Consider the following 22570-nt stretch of genomic DNA (forward strand, 5'->3'; position numbering starts at 1 on the left):
GAGAACATGCAAACTCCAGGCAGGTGGTGCTGTGGATGGGATTCGAACCGATGACCCTAGTGCTGCCAGGTGGAAGTGCTACCCTTTTAGCCAGAGTTAATAATTCTGTAAGGTTTTTCTATCTGTAACTCCTTTGGGGAGATTTTCTCTTACGTCCTGTCCCTGTGACACCTGTGAAAGAAATGAGGACTAACCTGGACAAGATGGCACAAACAGCAATAAAAACATTGTCAGATGTTCTAAACCTGCCTAACTCTACAAACAAATGTGATTTAAAACTGTTTGTAAAGGTTCAGGTTTTTTTTTTACATAACATACATGTAAAGGGCAAAGTGGTGATTGTTTGTCACATCCTCCATGTTTTCCCTCCCCACTGAGTGCCAAGCAAGGGTGGGTTCTTTTTCGCTACACTAGGCACCTTGTACAGGGTCTCCCCTACTTCACACAAAAGGGGTAGCTTTGTGCCGCTTTCACCAATGCCTTAGGACAAGGCTAAGCTGGCTGCCAAGAAATACTCGGTCTTAGGTCAGGCCCCTACTATTAGAGATGAATGTACACCATGTACACTTGCACTGTTCTCCAGTTAAGTCCCCGTGTAAATGTATATCCTTCTACTGTAACTTGCAATTAGACAGGACATGTCGAACACTGACCACAGTCACCTGTCCAGTGTTTCCCACTACCAGTCCCAGTAGCAGCATGGAACACCATCGTGCGCAGGCTCAAAAGTGAACTTGGCTTTAAGTCTTGAACTTCCGTACCTCTTTACAGGATGGGACCTCTGCACTGAAGTTCCGTTCTAGCTAAGGGAGACGGAATGAGGCGTCGGGAGTGTCAACAACATCTCCCTGGTGGCTAGAGGCAATTCCATCTATAACAGGTACACATTTTGACAGGCTGCTTGCTGACTGTACCTTCATTGCTCATGGCAACCACATGTATAACTTCCACTAGAATGACTCTTAACGTGCTGACTCTTCATACCCCATGTGACGCAAGCTGTAGAGTGTGTGATAGTGCCAGTTACGTGCAATGCACCCTTTTCAAGGACTTCAGACCAGACAGGAGGCAAAGTTTAATGCTTTACTTGTATTAAAGTGCAACATTACAATAGAATCCAAGCAGACATAACAATCCAGTAGAGCGTCAATAAAACAGTCAACATCTTAAGTCCCTAGTCCCTACTTCTAACCAGACTACACAGAGTCCTTCTGAGGCATTCTCCAGCACTGGTGTCTTTGACAGTAAAGTTTTGACAACTTTACATCTTGATGGCAGACTATGACATCTTTGTACTCTTTTCAGGTGTAGCTCTCCTCTGGGAACTGGGAAAATGGGCAAGACCAGGCAATCACTCCAAAACTCTGGACTCGGCCCACCATCCCCTTTTATATCACATGTGCAGTGGGTTCGACCCAAAGATCCCGCCAAAAAAAGCCAAAGAACCTGGAAGGCATTAACCCCTACCCTCCCATCTGGAGCAGGACCTATCTGGCTAATTTCAACCTGCCTACATACGTTATACTTATATGCCCTGTGCAATGGTATTGCACAGAGAGGCCCCAAAGTTCCTCTTCTGGGCCCCCTGCCAGGGCTGTAGGCTCCTCCTCTTCTCTGTGCACCGCTCAGGAAACTGCTTCTCATTGGGGCACAACTGTGGGCTTGCTTCTGAGCCTGACTGTGTGTGTCTATAGAAACAAACAGTGCAGCCCACCCCACCCCCAATCTCTGCTGGATTGAGATAGGACTCAGGTAAGTATAAAGGGGGCGATACTTCCACTGGAACATTTTTTAGCTTAATGCAGAGAATGCATTAAGGTAAAAAATGTTCTTTATCTCCTAAATAGTTCAGCACTTCCGTAAAATTCTGGTCAATGGTATTGTATGCAAATAAATATAAGTAGTCAACAACTACTACACAGATGGAACATCAGAGAAAGTGAGAAAGCTAAGTCCCATCCAGTTTAGGACATATAAATTGTATTAGAGATCATTAGTTAGACAGAGTTCTCTTTAGAATCCAATACTATGCAGGGGCGGACTGACCATTTGGAAACTCGGGCACTGCCCGAGGGCCGGGGGTCAATAGGGGGCCCCATGAGATGCCCCTGGTACCTTTTTCATAGGCTTTTTTGAGTTTGGGCAAGGACACAGGGGCCCCATGATCCCCTATTGCCCGGGGGCCCCATGAGTTGTCAGTCCGCCCCTGATACTATGTATTGTGTTTCTCGCCCTGCATGCTTGTATAATAAATACATCTACTTTCCAATCTGGCTTCAGCAATCAAAATTTTATTAAAACCCATGGGTATGGGTTTCCCCTTCAGGGGGAATGGCTGGGTGTTCGCAAACTTCTGGCCACATAGTGTATATATAAGGTCTGATTCCTCATAACATTCTCTTGGCGTAACCTTCGCTTCTTCTCTAGTTCCTTTGGATTTTGTAAGTTTTCTCTTCAATCAAATGGTAGTACTCATCCTGGATGAAATGAAATAGACAAAGGTAAACAGACAAGCAGAAAATAACTAAATTCCATTCCATATTCCATATTACGCAATCATTATCTTTAAAATCCATGGTCCCTTAAAAACTCTCTGCATGGGCAGAACACAGGATTTCTTTAACCACTTGACCTCCAGAAGGTTTACCCAATATTTCTTTATTAAAAGTCTCGCAATCAATAAACATAAAATATTATACAGAATATAAAAAAATTATATATATTTACAGCAAAACGAAAATAAACATAGCAAAATCTGCTGTCAGACTCCAGAAGGTTTACCCACTTTCCTGAACAGGCCTTTTTTGCGATACGGCGTTGCGTTACTTGAACTGACAATTGCGCAGTCATGCAACGCTGTAAATAAATAAAATTTCCGTAATTTTTTCCTCACAAGTAGAGATGTCTGTGGTGGTATTTGATCACCTCTGCGTTAATTTTTTGAGTTATAAACGAAAAAAGACTGAATTAAAAAAAAAAATATATTATATATATCTATATATATCTATATATATATATATATATATCTATATATATATATATATATATATATATATATATATATATACACACACACACACACTTTATTTTTTGCTATAAAACCAATCCAAAACAAAATTTAAAAAATCAAATGTCTTTATAAATTTAGGCCAGAATTTTGCTACATATTTTTGGTAAAAAGATCCCAATAAGCATATTTTGATCTGTTTGCGCAAAAGTTATAGCGCCTACAAACTATGGTACATATACTGGAATTTTAAAACATTTTTTTTAATATTAGCAATGGGGCGATCAACTACTTATAGCGGGACTGCAATATTGTGGCAGACATTTTTATATTAACTGACACTAGCTGACACTTTGTGGGAACCAGTGACACCAATACAGTGATCAGTGCTATAAATATGCACTGTCACTGTACTAATGACATTGGCTGGGAAGGGGTTAAAAGGGTTAACTGTGTGCCTAGCTATGCGCTTGGTGTACACTAGGTAGTGCTTTTGCAAGGGGAAGTGAAGAATACATGATTGCAGGGACACATGATTCTTCACCCCTTCCCCCCCTCCCCCCAGGCAGAGCTCTGTTCTGTGTCCTGCCCAACGATTGGCAGGTGCCAGCAGATGTCTGTTCACCGGCACTCGCAGATCGGCTTCTGCTGTGAGTGTTAACAGCAGAAGTGATCTGCCGGCCTCCCTATGATGGAAGTGCAAAATCACATACTGTATAAAGCCAAATTCCAGTTACACGTTTAACCCACTGCTAAGCTTTTGCACCCTGCACTACAAGTGATGATAATGCTGGGGTGAAGGGGTTGAGGGAGGGGATGCATTTCCAATCTAGAGTTGGACTTTAAACAGGGAGCAAGTCACAATCCTGCTTCATCAAATGAAGTCTTGCATGCAGAAAAAAACCTTTAGATACAAAATTGTATTAATAAATGTAAATATAGTATAACACAGTATACAGACTACTAGTACTTTCAGAAGAAGGTCAGTAATTGAAGCCATCTTCATATCTCTCTTATCATTCTAATCAACAAAATTCTGTAAGACACTGTAGTACAATACATACCCCGCTATTGGCAGACTCAAATATGTCACCCTCAACCTTCCTAGCATACGCCACCAGGTTCTCCATGCGTCGATCTCTCATGGCAGCTGGATCAGGAGCGTGGCATCTAACATGAGAACTGTTGCAGCCTGTACCAGTCTGGAGACACTAGGACTGGTGGGACGGTGATCAGGAACACTGCTGCTGGCCTACACTCATCTTTAAAACTGGGACTGATGTGGTGGTGATCAGGAGCATGGTTACTGCCTTCCACTAGTCTGGTAATACTGAGACTGGTGTTGGGGTTAAGAACATTGTTCTTGTCTCTCTGCAGGCTGAAGACCGAGAGCTCAGCGTTCAGTGGTGTTTGATCACTCAGTTCTCGGTCCTTGACCCAGTGTGAGAAAGATGCAGTATTAGACCAATGCTGCATCTACCGAAGTGAGGCACAAAGTAGGCTCAGCAGCCATGATTTCTTCCATTGTGTCCACCATGGAGCTTGCAGTTACAGGAACCTATGCATGGGAGGCATCCACAGAGGACTCTGCACTCATGGCCGGAGAAAGGGTGACAGGAGTGGATGGCTGGTCTCCATCTGCCGTGCTGAACCCCGTTGGACAGGCTTCTACCCCTGCACTGTTGCATACTGCACCAATCTGGTGACACTGGGACTGGTGTGGCAACAGTCAGGTACACTCGTGCTGGCTGCATTAGTCAGGTTCAAATCAGTAGTCAAAATGCAGGCAGAGCTCAGAGAGTAGTCGATGTCAGATTCAAGGACGTCAATGATGAAATCCAGGCTAGCAAGCAGGGCATACAAACAGGAAGCTTGGAGCATGTGTTACAAATGAAATATCACAAGCATGAGACTGCAGACTTGGCTGGCTTAAATCAGGTTTAGTCTCCAGCCAGAGACTGGCCACATCAATCACCTTGCAAGTGGACAGACAGGGAGAATGTATTATATCCAAAACCAGGATGCTGGAATGAAACTAGCAGCTGAGATGGAGCAGGAGCGCTCCTGACGGGGACACACTGCCCATTCTGGAATTGTACTGTGATATTCCCCTAGAGTTGTACCAAGGAGCTACTTTGCAATATGATACAAGGTGGAGTGATCCAGGAAATTTGCAGTCATTGGGCTGCTTCCATTGCACTGGTGCTCAAGAAAGACAACAGTTTGCGGTTCTGGATGGACTATCGCAAACTGAACGCACGCAGCCACAGGGACGCCAACCCCCTTCCTTGAGTTGAGGAATCCCTGATGGTACTTGGACAAGCCAAGTTCTTCTCCATCTTGGACCTATCCAGTGGCTACTGGCAAGTCCCTTTATTAGACCAAGACAAGGAAAAAAAAAACGCCTTTATTACACCCCTGGGATAGTTTGAGTTTAATTGCATGCCCTTCAGCCTCAGCAACACTCCCAGCACCTAATGGAGAGATGTCTTGGGGATTTCAATTTTGAGACTGCTGGTTTACCTTGATGACATTATCATCTTCTCCAAGACGTTTAATAAAACATGTGAAACATCTGGACCAAGTGTTCTCCTGTTTGGCTCAATATGGACTAAACCTCAATTCCAGCAAGGGCCACCTTGTGAGGCAAAAGATACAGTACTTGGAATATGTTGTCAAAGCCAGAGGCGTGACCCCATATCCAGGCAAAGTACAAGCTGTCCAAGATTGGCACCCACAAAACCATCAGGGAGTTACGCTCCTTCTTGGGTCTGGTAGGATATTACCAGCGTTATATCCTGAAGTTTACCCAGATAGCTGCCCTACTTACTCAGTACCTAGAGGAAGGGTGGACCCTCCCCTTCCATCCAAGCCCAATGGTACGAATCCCAACAGCAGGCCTTTGAGACACTTAAGCAGAAACTGACTTCTGCCCCATTACTGGCCGACTCAGACTACACCCAGCCCTTCCAGGTGTACATGCACGGAAGACTCCAGGGACCAGGTGCTGTCCTGGTCCAGTTGCAGGATGGCCAAGAGAGGCTGATTGCATATGCCAGCAGGAGCCTACTCCCTGATCATGGGGGCCGACATTGGGGTCTTTACTGACAACAACCTGCTGACCTACCTGGAAACTGCAAAATTAGGGGCATTGGAGCAGAAATGGGCAGCCTGCTTGGCATGGTTTAAACTCAAGATACTTTACAAGCCAATGGAGCTCAGTCCTGCTTGCCCTGTCCCGTTTTCCAGTGGAGCGCCCAGGAGAGGATGTGGACTCTAACCTGGAAGACAGAGGTCGCTCCTGTCCTGCCTCGTATACCATTTAGGAACGAGATCATGGCCCACAGATCAAGACAGCAGAGCTCTATGGGCAGGAGGAATGAGCACTGATCCAACTAAAGGACCCAGATTTCAATCAAGTGCAGCACAACCTCTCACAGAAGTACAAGCCTACCTCTCGGGAGTGCCAAAAGTTGTCCTCTGTTAATAGGGCAATCGTGAGATAATGGGATTGGCTGGAGTTATGAGACAATATACTCTACCATCAAGCCTGCATCCCTTCTGAACAACAGGGTATCCCTCAAGTTGTGGTCCCTCAGTCTTGGAAATCTGTCAAGTACTCTACACCATGGGAGGCCATTTGGGGGCAGATCGAACTGAGTCACTGGTTCAGAGGTACTTCTTTTGTCTCCATTTGCCACACTGGGTACTCAAAGCATGCCAGGAGTGCAAAAGCTGTACCATCCACAAAGCATCCCCTGAGAAGGTAACACCTATGATTATCACCACCTCTGAGCCATTTGAGTTGGTGACCATGGACTTTCTGACAATTTCCAGTGCACCTTTCTGGTATTAGTATGCACTGGTCTTCATTAACCGCATCACTAAATTTGCAGTGGTGGTGCCTACAAAAGCCCATACAGCTGTCAGCACCGCCAAGCTCTTCTGCCACACATCATTTAACCCTATGGTTGCCTGTAGCGGATACTTTTGGATCAAGGTTCAAACTTCGAATCCATGATCATGATGGAACTGTGCCACCCCAGTGGTATTTGGAGGTCCCACACCACCCCCTACCACCCTCAAGGAAATGGGGCCAGTGAGCGGTTTAACCGCACCCTGCTGGGCATGCTACAGACTCTAGAACTGAGATACCGGGATTGCTGGCATCAACACGTTGGAGCCATGGTGTGGGCCTATAACAACACAGTCCACTGGGCACACACCCTTCTTCCTGATGTTTGGGCGATATGCCAAATGCTCGTGGACCTCCTATTGGGAACTCCAAAGCACCTCCCGCCAAGAACACCCAGTTCTTGGGTACAGGAGCATTGGGAGCGAATGCAAAAGGCCAAGCAGATAAACACAAAAAATTGTCTTCTGACCCTGTTCTGAGCGAGCTACCACTACAACCGGGGGACATGTGTTGGTTGGTTAAGAACACCAAGCACACGAGAGGAAGAAAGCTGGAGCCCAAGTGGGTTGGAGCACACCCAATCACAGGGTGGTGGGGCAGCTTTTCCCACCTTCCCCACTCTATTACCTGGTCTCTGAGGGCCCCGACCCAAAAAGAGACTGCATCAGAACATGCTGAGACTTTGTGTGCTGAGTGGTGACTGCCCCAGGAGGCGTTTGACAACGCATATCATCCCCCGGTGCATGAAGCTCCAACTGATTGGTTCCCGCCGCCCCTCATACTTGAGTCTCCAGCTTCCCAAGACCTAGAGCCTGACTCCATTGATGTTAAGAGCATGGGGGGCCCATCTATCTTATTCAGTAGCACAGACTGTACTGACTCATCTGAGGACTTAACCACGGGCCCAGGTGAAGGAAAGGCAGTGGACTCATCTGACCCCTTGTAACCCTAGGCCTCTGAGTCACTACATGTTGAGGAACCTGTTCTGAGTGACTGAGAATAAGGGAAGCCAGCACCCTCTGTGGCCTAACTGTGGGAAGCTCCCTGCAAGATATTCACAGGAGTGCCGAACGAACGGCACTCCTGTGATTCATAGAAGTACAGCCAAAAGAGCTTTGACTATACTTCTCTTTTAAGCTTAGTGCTAGCCCGGACTTCCACTTTAAGGCATCAGAGGGCATACACACGCACCAGCTTCAGACATCTTGCTGTTCACTTACCTAAGCATGTTTAGGACTATGGGGGCATACAGTGCCAGTCAAGGTCTTCAAGCACCTTAGGCAAAAAGGCCAAAGTGTGCTCTTATCCTCTTCATGAGCTGTGTACTACTTCAGCAGCATAAGTTGCAGGTCTTGCCATTTTTGCACCCCTCTATTACTGATGTGCCTAAGGCAACCGCCTTTTCTGCTACACCTAAGCTTGGCCCTGGAAGCAAGTTACAAACGCCAATGGCTTCAACCTATGAGGAAGAAAATAGTGATGGGATAAGGTTTTCCAACTCATTCAATCATTATTTCCTCCAGTGAGCCTTAGCACTCAGGCTCATCCAGTGGTATCTGCAGTTGCTCCATAGACATTACATCATTGCCTAATCTGTGTCAATCACTGGTCAAATTGGAAGGGTAAGGAGGGGGCACTTTGGCACCTTTGCCTTGAGTGTTAAAGGACCTTGTCTTGGTACTGCATGGATTTTATATCTGAGAATAGCCAGCATAAATGTGAACCATCCACACTGACTGGGTTTTACATGTCTCTATGGTTTCTTCTCTAGTCATTATTACATACATGAGAATAATCTTAAAACGGAACTTCACACTCTCAATTAACATTGACTATTTGTAATCCGTATGCTGCTAGCATTAGTAAATAGGTAGGAATGTAAATCATATTTGCTTGTTTTAAACATTTTGTTACATTTCTTCAGTTACTTCCTGGTCTCCAAGCCTAGGCAAATTATGTTATATATCCCAGGAGTCCAGTAGTCTTTGGAGGGGGTTTATCAGCTAAGCACACCCTCCTGCCTACGTGCCTGAGCTAAAGGCAGATGGATTCCAGGAAATAAATGCTACATGAATCATTTGTCCTTACTCAAGATGGCCACGGCCAGAAATTCTAGGGTGGTATTTTTCAAAGTCATTTTTGGTTTGTGGTGCTCAGATGCAGTGTAGTTCTGCTTTGTATAGCAGCAAGGACAGAGCAGAGTATGGTCATTAAGCCTCAGAAGTTTGCTTGCCCTGCAGAGGTATTTACTATGGTCTGTGGATTGATTGAGTAGATTTCTCATCACTTCCTTTTAGGACAGGAAGTGAAAATAAATCTCTCTAGTGGGAACAGAGACTGCAACAAAACACTTTTTTTATAGTAAAATGTGGAAGGGTAACAATTTATGTCAGTTTATAAATACTGTCTGTGTCTTCCTGTCGTGGTGACAACCATTCCTCTCATTTCTTTTCCTGCAGTCACAGGCTCTCACAGGGACAGGAAGTAAGTGGGAATTGCCCCAAGAGGGTCATGGATAGTAATAAAATCTTGACAGAATTAGTTATTCCTCCCAAGACTATCCAGGGCCTGGACAAAGCACAGGTTCACTTTAATACCCCCAAAGATGTGAACCACTTTCTTGGTTTAAGTTAATTTGTCAATATTCCTTAATATGTGTGTCCTCGGTCACACTGTTGCAACTTGTCATGCAATTTGATAGTTTCAAATCTCATGACAAGACGCACCTTATTGTCGCAATGGAAGCGGTCATATTGGTGCGATTCCGACTCCGTCAAAGTCACACCAATTTTGAAAGTACTTCATTTACTACTTTTTGCAAGCTCAGGTACGACTTGCATAGACATCTGCGCATGAAGTCGCACAGATGTCTAACAAGTCGCACCTGAAGTCGGACTGACATCTGACATTGAAATCGTGCAAATTCAAGTGTAGTTGCACGATTTCAAAGTTGGATTCAGTCTGACCAAAGACTAGATTTCAGTCCGTTCAGATATAAGCAAATAATCTAAGAGTATTACCCCCTCATCACATAATACCGCTTCAGACTGGATGCTATGAACAAAGATTGTCACTTACAGGCTGGCCGGGGCATTAGGAGGTGCAGACATATTGAACATGTTGGTCTCTTGGTGGTCAGTTATTGCATCAGCTGGGGGGTTAGCCTACAATATTAGAGAAATAATTATTGTTTGTCACAAACTATCAAAGGGGGTTTAAATCACAGAAAATCTGCTTTGTTTTTATATAATTACATACATTTAGACCCTGACTTCTTCATATAAAGAACATGTGTACAAAAATGGCATTTCAGACTGTGGCAGGTTACATTCCTTGCAGAAAAATGCAGGTAAGTGCAATGACACATAGAAAAACAATCGTTTTCTATGTGTCATGTGCACACCAGAACGCTGTGTTTCTCTGCGTTTCAGTGCTGTGCAATTTGATGCCACATATTTGAATAATATCATACTGCAGTGCACAAAAACGCATATAAATGTGCCAGAACACACTGCAATGTACCTCTCACCCATAACAATAGGTCAGAAGAAACATGCCTTTTAAAAAGATCATATGCAGATAAACTTGCATGCATAAAAACACAGGAAAATGTGCATAAACAGGTATAAAAATTAGCGAAAAAGCAATGCACTGCAGAGTGTGTTTTTATGTGCATTGTAATGTGAATGAGCCCGTAAAAAAACGATGAAAAATCATATAAAATAAATGACTAAACAAAATAAATCAGGCAGACATAGCACACACATAACTTACACTTACATGATATGTACTGTAGCGCTACCCCCACAGGGGCTGCTGAGTTTAACTGGTTCTTTCTGGGGAAGTAAACTTTTGATCATGGCCATTTGGGTGATTTCTGTTATCATTATGATTTAAAAAGGAGCCAAACAACTATTTGATAATAAATGGCTTCGTATGATCATCATCCTTCAATAAAAGAGCATTTTTTGGCATGATCAGTCATATTTTCAATATCAATGCCAAATTTTCACAATTTCTGTCAGGGTATGCAAACTTTCAAGCTCACGGTAAATAATTCAACTGTGCGAAGGATGGGTCGGGTGAAACCAGAAGTGCTTTATTAGGAATGGCTGTAACACACACAGAAAACTCTTAATTACATGTGACTGGATATGTCACTGTTCACTGTAATCACTGTCCTCTATACCTTACTAAATATTTCCATATACATTAATAAGTATTTTCATATACATTAATAAACATCTTTAATTGCAATACTGAATATCTAGACCTCTGCAGATATGCTAGGGACCTATTCTGCATAACAATAGCGTATTACAATAGAGAAATCACATTCCCTGTATCTTAGCTCCAAATCACATAGCTGCAATATATATTCACTTTTATGCTACAAGTAATCTGATTGCATCATAGTAACAGCGACATTTACTAACCACCAGGGCATGTTAAGTCATTTTGTCCTATTTATCATGTTAAACAGCCTCCTGCTTACCTGTAACAAACACAGAAAACTCTTAATTACATGTGACTGGATATGTTCACTGTAATCACTGTCCTGTAGGAAACAAAGTGTTAGACTTTTTGTTCCTACTTCTGTGTCTTCCTATTATCACAGGAAGTAGTTCTGTCCTCTTGTGATGGTACAATAAAAATGCAATCACTAGTATCTTCTATTGACAAAGATAGATTACTGTTATATTAGGTATTAGGCTTTGGATTTAAATTTTATGGGGCTGCCTATTTTCTACACCTCTTACACTCTCCCCCACAAATTTGTTATGTCGTCCCTGACATACGCAGAATTTTTTTAAGAAAACATTCTTTTACTTGTCTAGTAGTAACCATAGGAAGCCAATGGTAAGTAGTAACCAAGTTACTTGAGGAAACATCCTCCCTGTGACATCTACTCCCTATTACATCACAGCTTCCCACCAGGCCCACAGCGCTATAGTACCTGGCAAGATATAGTTCCATGTAACCAACTATTTAGTAAAACCCCTTTCTATACATATTTGTATAGGTTACTAAGTTTAGACAAAGGTGATGAGAAACTAGGGAACATCTTATTACTTTTATATCATAATGGCAGAATACCCATTGTACATCAACAATGCAGCATAACGTTGCCATCAACTGCTCTGTACTTTTATCGGCCGACTCTGTCTCTTTGTAACATCTAGTTCCCTCACCTAAAACTGTTTCTGCCTGACCTACAATATCTGCAGTACAAATGCAATTACATTTTTCCTTACTTGAACCAACAGAAAAGTAACATATAATTATTCTGGTTTTGGTAATTAACTTTGGTATAGTGTCCCAAATAGTAAACAATAGATCAATAAACATAATCACTTCTACCAACTTCTATAGTCTTCAGCAAAACATTCTGAACTGAAATACCAGCTAGAGTCAACAGGTAATGTAGGAATACGGTCTATAACCTGTATAGATGAAACTCTGGTAACACTACTGGGTTGACCTAAAGTGTCATATGTCAAAATCTTTGGTTGTCTCCTGTTCCTGTAGGGTTGTATTCTACATTGAGGAAGTGAATCTGAAAGGTCCTCATTCTCCTCTACATCACTTTCAACAAGTTGTTCTGTGTTCTCTGTTGCTGGGCATTCTTCTTCTATACCTCCAAAGGCATACTCAGTTTGTTCAATTTGTTCTATAGGCTCAGTCTCTCTGACTCCTTGTAAATCATACTCACTTACTTCCAGCTGACGTGGGTAGAACTCAATAGCTTCTGGATTTAGCTCTGTACTTTCCTCTGGGTGGTCATGCTGGGTGACTGGGATGAAAGATCTCCAGTTTCTTTGTTCATGATCTGATTCATTTTCTGATTCTCCCTCAGATATCTGTGTAGGTTGTTGAGTTGTATTTCGATCCTTCCCTTGCTTTCTTGCATTGCTTCTTTTGGGTATCTGTTGACCTTGGTCACTAGGTAGATAATCACATGGCAATAGTAAATTGCGATGTAAAATCCTTGTTCTGCCTTTTCCAGTTTCTGGTTTGATTTCATACACTGGACTGTCTGCACACTTCTTTTTAATAACAACATGTATGGTATCTTCCCAAAATGATCTCAGTTTTCCTGGACCTCCTCTTTCAGTAAGATTTCTGACTAGAACTTTGCTACCTGGTAGGAGTTCAGCTCCATGAATTTTCTTGTCATAGTGTTCTTTTCCTCTCTGTGCAGCTTGAGTAGCTATTTTTCAAGCAACCTTATAGGCCTCAGACATTCTATCTGTCCATATGTTCACATATTCAGAGTAGTTCTTGTATTTTTCAGTTACTGGAGTGTCAAACATACTATCAATGGGTAATCTTGGAGACCTTCCAAACAGTAGAAAGAATGGAGATTTTCCTGTAGCTTCACTTCGAGTACAATTATATGCATGGACTACCTTTGCTAGTGAATTTTTCCAGTCCTTTTTGGAATCTGGTGACAGGGTACGAAGCATGGATAGCAGGGTACGATTAAATCTTTCAACTTGCCCATTACCTTCTGGGTGATATGGCGTTGCGTGAGAATTTTGGATGTGGCAGTGCTTCCCTAATGTCAAAAACAAGTGATTTTCAAACTCTCTACCCATATCATGGTGAATTCTGGTAGGAAATCCGAATTTCAAGACAAAATCATTGAATATTTTGTCAGCAACAGTTTTTGCGGACTTGTTCTTGGTTGCATATGCCTGAGCAAATCTTGTAAAATGATCTATTACCACTAAGATATACTCATATCCACCTTTACATTTCTCAAGATGAAGAAAGTCAATGGAGACCATCTCAAAAGGATAAGTTGTCACAATATTGTTCAACGGGGCTCGAACAAGCTTATTTGGCCATTTGTCTTTCAGACAAGTACATTGACGTGTGATATAATGCTCAGTGTCCCTTTGCATATGTGGCCAAAAGAATCTTTCTCTGATTAAATTTACAGTCCTTTCTACTCCTAAGTGTCCCATCTCTTCATGTAACTCCTTTCATACTAAGTGATGGTACAACTTGGGCAACACTAGTCTAGAACCAGATGATGTTTTCCGTCTCAAAATTTTATTGTCGTCGAGGTAGAGTTTGGTCCATTGTTTCATAAGTATGAAAAGATCAACAGGTTCACCTTGTCGTTCCTGTTTGGATGGAAACTTGTTTTGGCTTTTATACTTCCATACTTTTCCAATCACAGAGTCTTCCTTCTGTGCGTTTCTTATTGTCTCTTTTCGTATTTGAGTTACCTTCTTTGGTGTTGCATCGGTTGTATTGGCAATCGTCATTGGACATAGCCAAGGTATCCTTTCTTTTTGATGTGCTTGAATTGCTTGGGTTATGGAAGTGATGACTTTGGGGTCTACTTCTTGTGAACATTGTTGCATGTATTGTTCAGGACTCAATGGCATATGAGAAAGTACATCTGCATCAGCATTCCTTCTCCCAGGACGATATTTAATAGTGAAGTTGAAGTCAGCTAGTTCTGCAACCCAACGATGTCCTGTTGCATTCAATTTTGCTGTAGTGAGGACATAGGTTAGTGGATTGTTGTCAGTATATACAACAAATGATGGACAGTAATATAGGTAATCTCGGAATCTATCACATATTGCCCACTTCATTGCTAGAAACTCGAGCTTCCCTGAATGCATGTGGTAGTTTTTCTGAGCAGGTGTGAGAGTTCTAGACCCATAAGCAATCACCTTTAGTTTCTCCTCTTGCTCTTGGTATAATACGGCTCCTAGTCTTTCTTGTGAGGCATCACAGTGAAGAACAAAGGGTTTGGAATAATCGGGGTAACCCATAACTGGAGGATGAGTTAACACTTCAATGAGCTGGTTCAGTACTATCTGATGATGGTCAGTCCAGGCTATAGACTGATAGGATGGAAGTTGACCTTATGACTTTGGGATTGGTTTCCTCCTCTTCTTTGTCTGGTTATCTGGGGTTGAGGTTGTGGTAGGTGTCAAACCTGCTGACAATAGTTCATAGAGAGGTTTGGCAATTCTGGAGAAGTTTTGAACGTAAGGGCGATAGTAGGAAATAAATCCTAATAGTTTCCTGAGTTCTCCGACAGTCTTTGGTTGGTTGTTTCTTAAGGCAAGTACAGGTGCCGTGTCGGCCGGGTCCATAGAGTGGCCTTCTTTTGACACAATCTTGCCCAGGAATCTGACTTTATTTTGAAAAAGTTCACACTTCCTGGCTGTTAACTTGGTTCCGTGTTGTTGGTAACGTTGGAGTACTGACCGGACATGCTCCACATGCTCCTGGAATGATTTACTATGGACAAGGTTATCATCTAAGTATGGCAGGCAAATCTCATCTCTCAGTCCTATTAAACATGTCTCCATACTGCGTTGGAATTCGGCTGGTGCAGAGCTCAGACCAAAGGGTATTCGGATCCATTCATACAAACCCCAAGGTGTAATGAATGCTGTCAATGGTCGACTGGCTTCTTCCATAAATCCTTGATGGTATGCTTTCCTCTGGTCTAGCACAGAAAACCATGAACTTCCTCCTAGACCGGGTGTCGGCAACCCGCGGCTCCGGAGCCGCATGCGGCTCTTTTTCACCTTTCCTGCGGCTCCAGAGCACACTGCCCACCAGGTGACAGGCAATAGGGTCGGCAAGCCGTGGCTCTTTTAATGCAGCTCTTCTGTGTGCCGGGCGCCCGCTGGCAAACATTGGCTGTCAGGATGTAGGCGGGGCAGCCCGGATGTAGGCGGGGCAGCGTGACGAACTCCTCTCCTCTCACAGTCCGCCCTGAAGACCAGAACGGCGCGGAAACCCAGCGAGAGGAACGCGCGGAGCAAAGGTAAGTGAATTCACACAATATGGGGAATGAATTACTATAGGGGGGATGAATTACTATATGGGGGATGAATTACTATAGGGGGGATGAATTACTATATGGGGGATGAATAACTATATGGGGGATGAATTACTATAGGGGGGATGAATTACTATAGGGGGGATGAATTACTACGGGGGATGAATTACTACGGGGGATGAATTACTATATGTGGGATGAATTACTATATGGGGGATGAATTACTATAGGGGGGATGAATTACTATAGGGGGGATGAATTACTATGGGGGATGAATTACTATATGGGGATGAATTACTATGGGGGATGAATTACTATATGGGGGATGAATTACTATATGGGGGATGTATTTTCAGTTTTAAAAATGTTTCTCTCAAAATAAATTTCAATCGTGGTTTTGGCGAGATTTGGCTCAGTCGAAAAAAAAGGTTGCCCACCACTGACCTAAGGCTATGATTGTGATTATGACGATACACTGTGGCCCTGATTAACCCTTTGCTTACTGGGCCCTTAAACCCCCTTCATGACCAGAGCGTTTTTTGCAATATATGCAGTGTCGGATTTGTTTTAAATGTTGCAATGGTTTTGCGGCTCCCAGTCTTTTTTTCCCTCTCGGAAACGGGTCCAAGTGGCTCTTTATGTCTTAAAGGTTGCAGACCCCTGTCCTAGACTGTCCAGCATGTCTTGGATTCTAGGAATTGGATGACAGTCAGGAATGGACTTCTGGTTCAACTCTCTATAATCGCAACACAGTCTTAAACTGCCATCTTTCTTTCTTACGCACACAATGGGTGAGGAATATGATGATTTTGATTCTGCAATCCATCCTCGATTTATCAGATCCTGCAGATATTCCTTAACTTTTTGGTGCAGTGGTTTCGGCACAGACATGTAAGTTCTCGTGACTGGTGTACTGTCTTTGAGACGAATCTGTAACTGTAAAGAAGGAATACATCCTACATCAGAGTCATCTTTGGCAAAAGCATTGCATTCTTCCCTTAGCATTTCTTTGACGATTTGTTGATCTTCAGGAGGGAGGTGTTTCAAAGGCACTGGCGGGTCCCAGCACTCCTGATTGTCATCCCCCACCCACGGATAATTCTCATTTGGATTTCCAATTTTCCCGTTTGGTCCCACCTTGAGTGTCTGTGGTTCAGAGGTCACCGAATTAGTAAACACATTTGCTGATTGTTTCAATTGTACTTGAGCTGGATATGTTGTTTTTATGGACTCTACACCTCCAATCTTTGTTTGACCTGGTAACACAATGTCCCATTTAGTTGTATTCCAAACTGGAATGGTCAGTTTGGAGAATTGTCCTCTTTGAAATGAGACTAGTGTCTCATCAATATGCAGTCCATCCGGCAGTTGATAAGCCTCACTCGGTGTAAACAAAACTGTCTGAGCCTGCAAGGACGGTTTGGTGTGAGCACTACACCGGATGTATGTTACAGTATTTGCAGGGATTCTTTGGTTCTTAGTACCAGTCTTTACGATAGCACCACTGGTTTCCCTACAGTTGGCTTGTAGTAAGCTTACAAGGACTTCTGCTTTGGGGGTTGGCAGTTCCAAAGCTGTTCTTAATATGTCCACAAAACCTGGGATAACTTTCTTCCCATCAGCAACTGTCTCTTTGAATGTTTCTTCAATTATATTATAGCCGATAATTGGCTTCTCAGCTACTTTCTCATCCTTAGAGACTATTAGTGGTACTAATAACTGTTTGGTAGTATTACTGCTCGATGTAAGCTGAAAGGTTACCTCAATCCAACCTGAGAACGGAATCTCTGTCTCATTGGCTGCTTTCCCTTGGAGTACCCCTGGTCCCAGCAGTTCTTCAAACGATCGGAGCACAGTGTGTGGCAGTACTTGCTGTCTCCAGCCCTCATTGATAATGCTAACCTGAGAGCCAGTATCCCATAAGGCCTGGACAGGAGTGTTGTCTATTTCACAGTTCACAAGGCATCTCTTTCCAATAAGACCCAGTAGCTTGTTGTGCTTTTTCAAAGTGATGCCATTCACATTGGTTGGCAATTTTTCAGCTGTCGGGGATAGTCTTTGAGCAGGGCAGGTTGGCGTTTTCCTCCAGTAGTCTGCGTTTAACTTTCCAGCCAGGGCTCTGATGGTAGCTTGGGGACTGGTTTCTTTACTACTGAGATGATTTGCACTTTGGGACGCAGGTTTGGTTCTGGTACAGGTTACTTTCGGTCCCTTAACAGCAACCTTCTCCTGTTTAACTGATTTTGTTTGGCCGCTCTGCATTGTCTCGCCCTATGTCCAGCTCGACCACAGTTAAAGCAATGGTCGCATGCAGTTCTCTAATCAGTCTTTTCACAAGATTGACAAGTCCCTGTCCTTCGTCCAAAAGTTGTTCTAGGTCCTCCAAAGCCATGCTCTTGTCGAGTTCTCGAACCTTGGAGACGTGTTTTCATATCGAATATTTCTTGTTGCAACTGTATTACTATCTTTTCAAGGTCAGAGTTACTCTTTGAAGGCTGTTGGATTGCCAGACTACTTGTTTGTAATGGAAGCAAAGGGAGGGTGCCTGGTACCTGAGAACAATGGAGGATGTTGGCCTGGCACTCTCTTCCCTTTGTCAGGTTACTGTGCTCAGATTTCTTTTGTTTCTGCTCCCTTTCCATCTCCATGTTTGTAGCCTCATTCATCTTCTCTATGAGCAACTCATCTGAGACTGTAGGATTGTCCAAATGTTGTTTTAGTTGGAACTTGATATGGTCACTTCTCAGTCCGGTGCCCACTGACCTTAAGAATTTCTTTTGTATAAATTCAGTGCCAAAGTGTTCATCTGAACCTTCCCCTTGTGAAACGAACAGCAAACGGTCTTTCAATGCAATGGCCCTAAATAGGAAGTTCTGGGGAGTCTCTTTACTATTCTGTGATATATTGATCAATTGTTGGTATAGTTCGGAAGCATTTTCCTCTTTATAATGGCTTTTTAGGATTCTCTTGAGTGGCACTAGGGTCAGTCCACTCTTCAGCTCTAGCATGCCTCTGAGACTTGACCCAGGACTAATGGCATTCACCACAGCTTCCACAAGCTCTGACTCGGGATATCCCTTTTGCAGTCCCATGTCAATCTGTTGCATGAGGTTAGTATAGGACAGCTTATCTTTCTGTTCCTTTTCACCTATCTGACCAGCAATTTTAAAGTCCATTCTGATTGTAACTTCTAGCAAGTTAGTATGGGAAAGTCTCTGAGCAACTAGATTAGGGTCTTGATTTGCAGGACTTTCTTTTGAGTCTTTGTCTTTAGTGCTAAGTTCTTTCATCTGTCCCTCTATCATCTTGGCTGTTTCTTGAAGTTTTTCCTGTATGCTGTAGTATTGCTGTTTTAAATCCTTTAACTGTTGTTCTGCTTGAGGGTCTTTGCCACTATCGCTTGGTGCTTCCATGTTATCTCTCTTCTCTAACTCACCAATGAATTTCTTAGTTGCCTGCAGAAATTGTGTCACCACTTCTTCACTTTCAGTCTCTACCAGTTCATCTAACACCTCATTCACTATCCGCATCTAATGGCGCCGGGTTTTTCCTTTTGCCATACTTGCTTCAGAAGCCTTTATAAACTGGCAAGTCTCCATGAGATCATCGACTGTCATGTGAATCAGATGTTCACTGATTTCATCTTGCAACTTTTCGATATCCATACTCCAAATGTTTTTCTTTAATTTCACCACGGACAGTGTAGTCACTCCTTTTCACTTCCGGACCTTTTGGCGTTCCTTTTACCCGGACCCACGTTGGGCGCCAATTTTGTTGCACATACGGTAAATAATTCAACTGTGCGAAGGATGGGTCGGGTGAAACCAGAAGTGTTTTATTAGGAATGGCTGTAACAAACAGAAAACTCTTAATTACATGTGACTGGATGTCAGGGATCCCCTCGATCCCTGCCGCGATGGTCCCGGCGCAGGCGCACTGCTCCGCCCTGTACACGGGCACTAGGTCCGGGCCGGCCGCGGCGTTCGAGTTTGCGCATGCGCAGTAGAAGCCGCGGCCGCCCGCTAGGCACCAATGGCAGCGCAGGGCGGGATATTTAAAGGTCCCTGAGCTGTCATTTCGTTGCCTTCTGGTCTTACCTGCTTCCTGTGATTCTGTACCTGTGCCTTGTAAGTTTATTGACCCGGATTGTTCTTGACCTGCTGATTTCTCCTGCCCAGACCCTTGCTTGCCTGACCTCTCTCCCTGGATGTCCCTCATTAGATCTGACCTCCTGTTGCTGACCTGGCGTGTGACCCGACGATTCTCTGCCTGCTCCCTTGTACCTTACCGTCCTCTACGTTACCAACTCGGCCTGTCTGACTTCGCACTTGCTCAGCCATCCATCCAATCGGGGTCACCCGACCTCCTCACATCTGGCTCTCCCTGGTTGGAGCCCCTGGCGAACACCCCTACCACTGACAGGTGTGCTCAGTAGTGGCGACCTGGTCTCGGGGTACTACAAGTCCATCCCCACCATCAGGGGCCCTGGTGAACAAGTACCCTGGGGCTTAGACTCCACGCTCTGGGCATGCCTGACCAGTGGAGTGCTAGTGGTGCCGCTCGGCGGTCCCTCACACTGGATATGTTCACTGTAATCACTGTCCTCTATACATTACTAAATATTTCCATATACATTAAAAAGTATTTTCATATACATTAATAAACATCTTTAATTGCAATACTGAATATCTAGACCTCTGCAGATATGCTAGTGACCTATTCTGCATACAATAGCGTATTGCAATAGAGAAATCACATTCCCTGTATCTTAGCTCCAAATCACATAGCTGCAATATATATTCACATTTATGCTACAAGTAATCTGATTGTATAATAGTAACAGCGGCATTCACTGATCACCAGGGCATGTTAAGTCATTTTGTCCTATTTATCATGTTAAACAGCCTCCTGCTTACCTGTAACAAACACAGAAAACTCTTAATTACATGTGACTGGATATGTTCACTGTAATCACTGTCCTGTAGGAAACAAAGTGTTAGACTTTTTGTTCCTACTTCTGTGTCTGCCTATTATCACAGGAAGTAGTTCTGCCCTCTTGTGATGGTACAATAAAAATGCAATCACTAGTATCTTCTATTGACAAAGATTACTGTTATATTAGGTATTTTTTTTTTTTTTACACTGATTGCTTTTACACCCATAAAGGCTATAAAAGCAATCATTGCTCCTTCTCTCTGGCTGCATTCTTGTGTGAGCTGTGATTGGTCACAGCTTTTCACATGGTACAAGGCTGTTGTGAATAGCTTTGTACCATGTGACCTCTGTGATCATTCACAGATTTCACATGTAGTAAGCAATGATGTCAGAAGTGACATCTTGCTTAATACTCTGCATGTGATCACTGATTGGCCAATCAGTGATCACATCATCGGGACCTTGCACAGAGGTCCCGTACGCCGATCGGTGTTCCACTGTGTCCAGAGTACACAGAGGGCACCGGATCGCGGTGCTGCGCGTTCCCAGGGAGCGCGCACAAGCAGGGGGCGGGGAGGCCATTTATAAATGGCCACCCGACCCTGCACTGCCACCGTCCGGCCGTTTATATACAACAGCTGGACAGGAAGTGGTTAAAAAAAAAAATAAAAAGCAATCCTTTACAATTAGTTTAATAATTAAGGTTGGTGGTAAAAATGTTTGGATGACATCTAAAATACTGTTTTCTATAAAGGAAGGGGTGTGGGAGTTTGCTTAAAACCGTGCGTACATGCTCTCTGATGATCCCGTCCAGCTAGTCTTGAGGGAACATATCAACGTAGAGGAATCTTGGGGATGCATTTTGTTATATAATTCTGTTTTCATAGATCCTGTTGTCTGCAGATGACTTTATTGAAGAAAAAAAAAAGCAAGTCTTTCTGGCAGGACTGCTTAGAACCCAGTGCAGCCTTCAAATGATAGCATCTGAAAGGGAGTATGCCATAAAATTTGATTGCAACATCCGACCTTTTACTCATAGGCAAGCAACACAAACTGAAGCCACAGCAAATGAGGGGTTATGAAATTAGAAAAAAAAAAATAATTGGCCAAGCTAACTCATTATATTAATTTTCCAAATTCCAGTATAAATTCTTAAACATATACATAGGGGTAGATTTACTAAAACTGGAGCATTCAGGATCTGGTGCAGCTGTGCATGGTAGCCAATCAGCTTCTAACTTCCGCTTGTTCAATTAAGCTTTGACAATAAAACCTGGAAGCTGATTGGTTTCTATGCAGAGCTGCACCAGATTTTGCACCCTCCAGTTTAAGTAAATAACCCCCATTGTTTCCTTTTAATTCTTTGTAGAGTTTGCAGTGAATAGTTTGGTAAACAGTGTAGAAAAGTAATTGATGAACTAAGCTGTTTAAGAAAGAGAGTGAAGTACACTATATGGTTAACGATTTGCGGACATTTATTGACCATCAAACCCATATGAGTTTGTTGGACATCTCAGGTTAATTAAGGGTATTCGTATTGAACAATTGCCACCAGATTGTAATTGTCTGAATGTCTTTAGGAACAATCGAGTATTGTCCATGATACTTTTTTTTATTTGCACTAAAGCCTGGTACACACTGAATGAGAAAAAAAAAACGGACAGCTCAGGAGGAGCCGCTGCACTAATTATTATTATTATATAGGATTTTTATAGCGCCAACGGTTTGCTCAGCGCTTTACATTATAATGGGAGACAATACAGTAACAATACAGTTCAATACAAGAGGGAATTGAGGGCCCTGCTCCTTGGAGCTTACAATCTAGGAGGGAGGGGTGAGTGGTACAATAGGTAAAACTGTGGGGGATGGAGTGGTTGGAAGCATAGAGGAT

At 43.2% G+C, this 22570-nt stretch overlaps 1 long non-coding RNA gene across 1 annotated transcript; it reads right to left on the reverse strand.

The window, feature by feature from the left end:
* Positions 1 to 1069: 1069 nt before the first annotated feature.
* Positions 1070 to 11905, reverse strand: LOC149435570 (uncharacterized). Its single transcript, XR_016308451.1, has 3 exons — positions 11419 to 11905; positions 10002 to 10087; positions 1070 to 2477 (listed from the first exon to the last, which is right to left on the reverse strand). It is a non-coding gene; the product is annotated as an uncharacterized LOC149435570 (long non-coding RNA).
* Between the last annotated feature and the right edge of the window lie 10665 nt (positions 11906 to 22570).

This window comes from Staurois parvus, unplaced genomic scaffold, assembly GCF_062004578.1.
Source record: "Staurois parvus isolate SC_StPar_1 unplaced genomic scaffold, SC_StPar_1.0 ptg001488l, whole genome shotgun sequence".
Lineage (NCBI taxonomy): Eukaryota > Metazoa > Chordata > Amphibia > Anura > Ranidae > Staurois > Staurois parvus.